This window comes from Equus quagga, chromosome 12 (assembly GCF_021613505.1).
Source record: "Equus quagga isolate Etosha38 chromosome 12, UCLA_HA_Equagga_1.0, whole genome shotgun sequence".
In the NCBI taxonomy this organism is placed as follows: Eukaryota; Metazoa; Chordata; class Mammalia; order Perissodactyla; family Equidae; genus Equus; species Equus quagga.
Genome location: NC_060278.1, coordinates 99,160,487 through 99,168,871, shown reverse-complemented (window position 1 = coordinate 99,168,871; position 8,385 = coordinate 99,160,487). Strand labels below are relative to the sequence as shown.

At 49.7% G+C, this 8,385-nt stretch overlaps 1 long non-coding RNA gene across 1 annotated transcript; it reads right to left on the bottom strand.

Moving 5' to 3' along the window:
* Nucleotides 1-407: 407 nt before the first annotated feature.
* On the bottom strand, nucleotides 408-5,102 carry LOC124248248 (uncharacterized). Its single transcript, XR_006890959.1, has 4 exons — nucleotides 4,983-5,102; nucleotides 4,766-4,862; nucleotides 1,860-1,915; nucleotides 408-1,412 (listed from the first exon to the last, which is right to left on the bottom strand). It is a non-coding gene; the product is annotated as an uncharacterized LOC124248248 (long non-coding RNA).
* Nucleotides 5,103-8,385: the final 3,283 nt, after the last annotated feature.

The window sequence follows — 8,385 nt, the reverse complement described above, 5'->3', positions numbered from 1 at the left end:
AAGCCTAACGAAGCCATCACTGAAGTCAGAGGCTCCTTGGTGTCCTCTTGTCCAGGCTTTGCAAACTCAAGCACCTCCGGGGCCCTGGCAGGGAGGGGTCAGGCCCGTGGGGGGAACTGCCTGAACTGGGCAGCGCTGGCTCCATCCAGGGGGGCCACCTTCAGACGGTGGTGACCACGGAGGAACAGAGCCCTGGGTGGCTGACCCTCCCAATTTTAAATCTTATTACAGACAAACAAGACACTTCTGGGAGCCAGACAGGATTCCTGGGCAACTTCTGAAGTCCAACCCCCTCACTTGGTAAGATGAGGAAACTGAGGCCCAAGGAGATAGAGTGAATTGTCCAAGGTCACCCAAAGACAATATGAGAACTCCAACTCTATTTCTCTCAACGTCCTTTCATTGAGATGCTGTTCTGGGGCCAAAGGGCAACACTAAAGTCTCAGATGGCTTCTCTTAGGGTCACAGAGGCCTGCCTCAGACTGTTAATGTCCAGAGGGAATTGGACGGGGCCCCAGGACTGCTGGGGGTCCTTCCTGTCATTAAATGAGACCTCCTTTCTGGGCCCCAGAGAAGAGGCAGGGGCATCTTTTCCTTTTTTTGTTTTCAATTTTTAATCGTGGCAAAATACACCTAATATCTTAACCATTGTTAAGTGCACAGTTCGGTGCTATTAAATACATTCATTTTGCTGTGCAACCATCCCCACCATCCGTCTCCAGAACTCTTTTCAGCTGGCAAAACTGGAACTCCATGCCCATGAAATAATAACTCCTACTCCCCTCTCTCCCCAGCCGCTGGCAGCCACCCTTCAACTTTCTGTCTCTGTGCATTTGGCTGCTCGAGGGGCCTCACATAAGTGGAATCATACAGTATTGATCCTTTTGAGACTGGCTTGTTTCACTCAGCATAATGTCCTCAAGGTTCATTCACATTGTAGCTTGTGTCAGAATTTCCTTCCTTTTTAAGGCTGAATGATATTCTGTCGTATGCTTATACCACGTTGTATTTATCCACTCATCAGTCGATGGGCACCTGGGTTGCTTCTACCTTTTGGCCGTTGTGAACAGCGCTGCTGTGAACAAGGGTGTATAAATAACTGGCTGAGCCCCTGCTTTCACTTCTTTGGGGTGTATACCCACAGCGGAATTGCTGGATTATACGGTAATTCCATTTTTAATTTTTAGGGGAAATGTCATACTGTTTTCCAGTGGCTGCACCATTACATTCCCAGCAACAGAGCACAGAGGTCCCAGTTTCTCCACATCCTCCCCAATACTTGTTATTTTCTGGTTTTCTGACAGCAGCCGTCCTAATGGGGGTGAAGCGGGCATCTTGGTTTCTGTCTGGAAGGTCCTCCTGAAGGGTGGCTCCGGAACAGGCCCGCAGGAGGGCCTTCCAGGGGGTGTCTCCTGGGGAGGGGGGAGGGGTGTTAGGTGACCAGCTTTGTATTGTTTTGATCCAGCTGGCCCCCTGAAATCCGTGATAATCACCAAGTTTTCCGAGAATCTCTTTCTTCCTGTCTGACATAGGTGCTTTTGTGAGTGAGACTGTAAAGTACTCAGTACCATACACAGCATACAGTGAGCGCTCAATAAATCTGAACTATTGTTATTAATATTAAGAAGACTTGAGGTTGCCAGAGTCGGGGGTGGGAAATGGGTGAAGGAGGTCAAAAGGTACAAACTTCCAGATATAAAATAATTAAGTCCCGGGGGTGTAATAGATGGCGTGGTGACTGTAGTTAATAATGCTATATCGTGTATTGGAAAGATGCTAAGAGAGGAGATGCTAAAAGTTCTGATCACAAGAAAAAAAATTTGTAACTATGGATGGTGACGGAAGCTAACTAGACTTACCGTGGTGATCGTTTCTCAAGATTTACAAATATCGAATCGTTGTGTTGTACCTGAAACTAATGAAATATGTCAATTACATCTCAATTAAAAAGAACGACTACAGCTGCGTACGTCAAAGAACGATGACACCAAGGAAGGGTTCTGGAGGTCTGATGGCCCCTTCCTGTCCAGGGTCTCCTAGAGGCTGTCCCTGCTACTTGGCTATTTTTGGCCTGCCTCATTCTGGGATCCTGTCTGCCACCTCCTAACACCAGGAGTGAGGCCAGAGGAGACAGCTCTGGTCCCTGGGAGCCTGTCCCCCTCACCAGGTCCGGCCTGTGTTCCCTCTGCCTTTCCACCTAGCTTGCAGGCAGTTCACTCCTGAAGCTCTTCTCTGCTCTCTCTCTTCTTCCCTACCCCCATTCCAACTCCTGCTGCTCCAGGGGAGGAGGGAGACGCAAATTCCTCCACTGGTGTGAGGCTCCCAGAGTGTGAACTTGAGAAACCAGAGGTGAAGGTCTGCCTGTGTGTGAGAGAAAGGCGGCTGATGCTGCGTGAGCTCGTGGGAATCAGGGCCGAGCGGGCAAGATGGTACCAGAGGTCCATGCAGAGAGGACACCAGGAACTTCCTGGGTCGGCTGAGGAAGCCCCAGGGTGTGCAGAGGGCCAGAGGGACTCGTGAAAGAGCGAGCCTCGGTTCCGAAGAAGGAGATATGGGTTTTAAGGCCCCGCTCCAGCAAGGCCCTGCCCCACCTCTCTGGTCTTATCTCCCCTTCTCTCCCTGTGGCCTTTCCTTCCTGTTCCTGCAACACCACGCTTGTCCCCTGGCCTGGAGCCCTCTTCTGCCTGGCTCTGGACGTGGCTGGTTACTTCTCAAGCTATGGGCTCCACGCACATGTCACCTCCCCTGGGCCCTTCTCTGACCACAGTGAATTGGTCCTACCAGTCCCTCTGTGGATTCCACCCGGAGCTCTTGGAATTCTCTGAAATGACCTTGTTCATTACGTTATTTTCTGGGTGGCCTGCTCCCTGCCATTTTCCCAGTCCATTGTCATGGCTATCTGTTGACCGAAAAAATAGCTCTGCTGTACGGCCTCACGTGAGCTATTTCCCTACTCTGGGCCTCAGTTTCCTCATCTGTGGAAAGGGGACAAAGAGCCCAGAATCTTCTCTGACTCTTGCTCAGCACGGACTACAAGGATCTAAGAAAATTAGGGGGATGTTTTGAAAAGCACAAATGAGAAGTCACTTGCTGAGAGCAAAGAGACCAGCCTGTGGGAGAAACTGCTCATTTAACACATCTTGTTTGCTTTGCAAAGTGTGACTTCCCCCAGCCAACTCCTCAGCAAATAGTCTCACCTCCTTCTCTGAGGAAGCAACGACTTCTTAAGGCGATAAGAATATTGATTTTGTTTACTCTCATCTTTGCCTGAGAGGGAGATGGTTCAATATTAGTTACTCTTGAGCCGAATCCTGCAATTTGGGGCTCTGGCAGGAACTTGCTATGTGACCGTGGGCAGGTCTCCTTCCCTCTCTGGGCCCTACTTTTTCCATCCCTCAAATGAGAGAGTGGAAATATTTGAACTTGGACTCTCCTGGTGCTGGTATTTAGGATAACACAGCCTTGCCAGGAGGGAGGAGAAACCACGTTGTCCCAAAGTGCCCCTGGCATGGGCCTTGTCCAGCATGTCCATTAATAACACTTAATCGGTCCCTGCTCTCCCTCTCAAAGCACTTTCCCCTCCATTATCTCCTAGCAGGCTCCGGGATGGAGGTGGGGCAGCAAGCTGCTGTCTTCATCCCAGTTTGGCAGAGAAGAACGGAGGAGAGAAGCAAGACTTACCTGCCTGCCTGAACAATTTCCTACCATTCTCTCCCTCATTCTGCCTCAGGGCCTTTGTACATGCCACTCACTCCCTCACCCTGAAATATTCTTTCCCCCGGCTACCCTCACTTCATTAGCTCTCCACTCAAATGTTTCCAAGAAGCTTTCTCTGATCACCTTGTTCAAAATAACAGCCCCCTACTCCCATCTCTCTCCATGCCCTTACTCTGTTTTATTTTTCTTCATGGCGTTTCTTGACATTTGGCATGAGATGATCTCTTCACTTGTTCATTGTCTGTTTCCTCCTCTAGAATGTCAGCTCCATGAGATGGGGATTTTTGTCTGTCTTGTTCAGTGCCATCTTCCCAGTCCCCAGCAGGGGCCTCGAATAGTGTAAATGCTTACTAAATAACTGTTGAATTGAATTAACCTTCCAGGGACGCAGAAATGGAAGTGACCTGGAAAGACAAATTTCATCTGTGCCTCTGCCACCAGGCTGGAGGTAGGGCCCCGTGTGGGTTTGTCTTTTGTGAGACTCTCTCAGCAGAAATCAAGATTCTTGGTGTCTTTAAAAGAAAGAGTGCTTTTAATCGTGACCAAGATCTGCACGTTTTCTATACTAGCCCCATCTGACTTTCTAACAGGGGTTGACAGAAACAGGAAAAAGGGCAAGATATTTAGGTTACATGTTGCAGATGAGCGATATGCGCAAACTGCTAAAAAGAGAGATTTGACTCCTTCTTGCTCAGGACTGGGGTTTTCTGAACCTCGTTCAATAGTCCTGGGTGATGACGGGTGTGATAATCAGATTAACAGTGATGGTCTTCACGGGAGTCAACAGGGCTTTCAACACCTCATTAGTGAGCCTCAAAACAGCCCTGAAAGGAGGGTACTGCTAGGATGATCCTCGCTTTACAGGTGGGGAAACTGAGGCTCTGTAACTCGAAGCATGGGGTCAATATGCCCACGGTCAGACCGCCAGATGCCAACGTAAGTGACCTCTGGAAAACTCCTTCACGGAAGGAAAGGTTCAGGGTTGGGGCGCTGGGTCAGACTGCCTGTCTCTGAATCCAGGCTCTGTGACCTTGGGTAAATTAATTACCTGCGCTGTGCCTCAGTCTTCTCATCTGGAAGATGGGGATGAGGATGATGATGATGCTTGTGTCAATGAAGATTCACTGAGTTTCATCTGCGAGATGCTTAGGACAGAGAGTGGCACATGGTAAGCGCTCAGTATTTGTTATTTTTATTATCATCCCCTTGTACACTTTTTTTCTCTTTCTGTCTCATATACATGGCACACACACATGCACACATACCCGGTGGGCTTCCTGGAGGAGAAGTTCTGCTAGAAAGCCAGGCAGCCAGCTGAGTTCCAGACTAGAGGCAGGCTTAGATCTCCTCCTCTGGCAGGACATTACCCACTGAGGGGAGTGACAGCCTCTTACAGCCTTTCCCACCCTTCTCCAACCACCACACTCACACCAGCCCCATGCACAGGTCATGTGCCTGTCCCTCGGCCTGCGTGTGACTCAGCCTGGCAGCTGGACCAAACGGTGGGAGGAGAGTTGGAGGTTAGCACTGCCAGGGGTTGCTTGGAGCAGCTGCCTGACTGCAAAGGTCAAGGTATTGAGTTTCCACCTTGCGTGGTGCCCTGGGAGGTGTGCACGAGACCCTGTGGAGACCAGGCTGGGAGCCCCTTGCTCAGCATCGAGGTCCACGTGTACACTGGACAGTCTGTGATGCATTTCCTACCACCCAAGGTCTACAGGGCAGCCGGGGTTGTTTAGATCATCCTCATGAAATGGGGCTCATTGAGGCTGAATGTCTTGCTCTATGTTACTCGTCTGGTGGAACCGGGATGCAACCGAGGTTTGCGGAGTTTAAACCCAGCATGCTTGCCAACACACCACGCGGACCGTCCTCGAAGCTGTATGCCAATGTGTGTGTGTGTGTCTACATATGGATACGGTGTACTGAGGTAGGAGGTGACCCAGCCTGGAGCATGCAGCTCAGCTTTTCTGTCTAAATCCATGTCTGAGCATTAGAAGCATGTGGTGAGTCTTTTTATTTATGCATCATTATAATTTAAATTTTTAATTTATTTTTTGAACAGGTGTTAAAGTCACATAGTTCAAAATTCAAATGGGTATGGCAAAATGTCACCTGCCTCTCCATCCACTCACTTCCCCTCTCTAGAGGCACTCAGTTCTCAGTTTCTCCTGCCAGGCTATTCTGTGCTTCTGCAATTCAATATGAACGTAAGCATTCCCCCCAACACCCTTTATAAAAATAGTTGCCCACTCCACTCACCGTTATGCTCCTTGCTTCTTTTGTTTAATAATATGTCCTGGAGAGAATTCCATACCAGTACATAACGAGCTGCCTTGATATTTTCAAAGCTGTGTAGTGGTCTGTGGCAGACGTGCACCTATTTGACTGGTCCCCTGTTGATGAACACTTAGGTTATTTCCAATGTTGCAATGACACACTATGGTACAGTGAGTCATCCTGTATGTAATCTCTGGGCATGTTTGTGGGGAGAGGTAGAGCCTGGCTACTCAAAATGTCCCAGGACTAGCAGCTGGGCATCAAACGGGAGCTTCGTTAGAAGCACAGCATCAGAGGCCCCACCCCAGACCTCCTGGATCAGGAACTGCATTTTAAAAAGATGCCCAGGGGATTGGCATGCGCATTAAAGTTTAAGGAGCGCTGGTCTGGAAGATGGATTCCCAGAAGTAGAACTGCTGGGTCAAGAGATCGGTGCATTTATAATTTTGACAGGTACAGCCGAATTCGCATCTGCAGAGCTTGATTCGACACACCTTCCCACCTGCAATGCATAAGCATTTGGGGAGAATCTTGGGGGAAAAAATTTACATCCGGTGCCAAAAACTACGGAGGGCGGGATTCCAGGGTCTGAGGGGTGCCTGGAGTCTGCGTCTCATACACTCCCCGGGTGATTCTGATTTCAGCCAGGTTTGGGAACAACTGTCCTCAATACATCCCTAGCATTTGACTCTAGAGTCTTCTTTGGGGCTCCTGGTGGTGTGGCTGTGACGATCTTTAACTCTCCATCCAGGGACAGCTAACTCAAACGCCCACACGGGCCAGAAAGATAGTCCTTGTGACTGAAGTGGACTGCGTTACCTTTATACTGATACCAAAGTTAAAAAAACAAAACAAAACAAAACAGATGCAAGCCAAGTAAAACACATTTTGGCTGAAATTGGGTCCACAGTCCACGAGTGTGTGACCTTTGGTGCTCTCATGATGCCTTTTTTTAAAAAAAAAATCTGTTTTGGCAAATAATCTCATTCTGCCTGGTGAGGACCCAGGTGTGCTTCCTCTGCTCAGTGCTGGAGATCTTAGGGACCAAGACTCCCACTTTACAGATGAGAAAACTGAGCCTGGAGTGGAGACAGGGTGGCCCTGGGTTTCGCAGGAAAGTTTAAAATAAATCAATATTTATTGACTGTCAGGCCATGTACTCAGTGCTGGGCGATTTGAGCCTGCGCTCTGGCATCCAGGGCCTTGAGGAGGCAGGGACAAATACACAGAAAACAAATCATGGCCAGCGGGAGTCAGCGTTCAATAACATGAGTTGGTTCCCGGTGCCGACGTGGGTCCGAGGAATGAGCGAAGTTTTCACAGAGGAGTTAAAGCTGAGAAAGACGTTGGTGGGTTTTGGTTTCTGTTCATCTCAAGACGGGATTTAGACCGAGGTTGGCAAATGTTTCCCGTAAGAGGCCAGAGATATGTGAGACCCTGCAGGCAAGGCGGTCCCTGTCGCGACTGCTCAGCTCTGCCCTTGGAGAGCTAAGGCAGCCCCAGACAACAGGTAAACGACGGGTGTGGCCGTGCGCCAGTGCAACTTTATTTATGGACACTGAAATTTGAATTTCATATAATTTTCACATGTCATGAAATACTCTTCTCTTGATTTTTTCCCCCCAGCCATTTAAAAATGTGAACACCATTCTTAGCTCACAAGCTGTACAGAGACAGGCGGCGGGCCAGATCTGGCTGGCGGCCGGAGTGTGCCGACCCCTGATTTAGAAGACGAAGAGGAGTTTACCAGGCAGACGGGAGAAGGGTGTTCCAGGCGGAGGGTGGCAGGTGCAGGGACAGGGAGGTGGCGGGGAAGAAACGACAACAGAAAAGTTAGGATCAAAATGTGGGGCTCTGGGCTCCCAACACAGTGCTCGCTCACCGGCCCAGAGGACGAAGGTGCAGATGAGTGAATCGGGCTGGGTGGGGACTGTGGGAAGCAGGAGAGGGGGTGGCCCCTGGCTATCTAGCTCCTATCCAGTGCTGCAAAATTCTTCTGATTGTTCAAGAGGAGCTGGAAATGTACTCGTGCAAATGTTTTCTGAGTACTTACTGTGTGCAGGGTCTGTTCCAGGCACTGGAGGGTCTATGGAGGTCAAAACAGACTGAAGACACTGCTTGCAAACTAATGGGAGACAGACCTGAACAAAATAAATAGACTATGTAGCATGCTAGACGGTGACCAGTGCCGTGGAGAAACAACGCAGGGCAGGGTTGAGCGTCAGGAGCAGGGTGAACTCCTGGATGGGGCATCAGGGAAACCTCAGTGAGAAGCGGGCATCTGAGTGAGGGCTGGAAAGAGTCACAGAATGAGCTGTGGGGGACCCTTTCCCCAGGAGAACAGCAGGCCACGCAGAGGGAGAGCCGTTCAATGCAAAGGTCCCAAGGAGG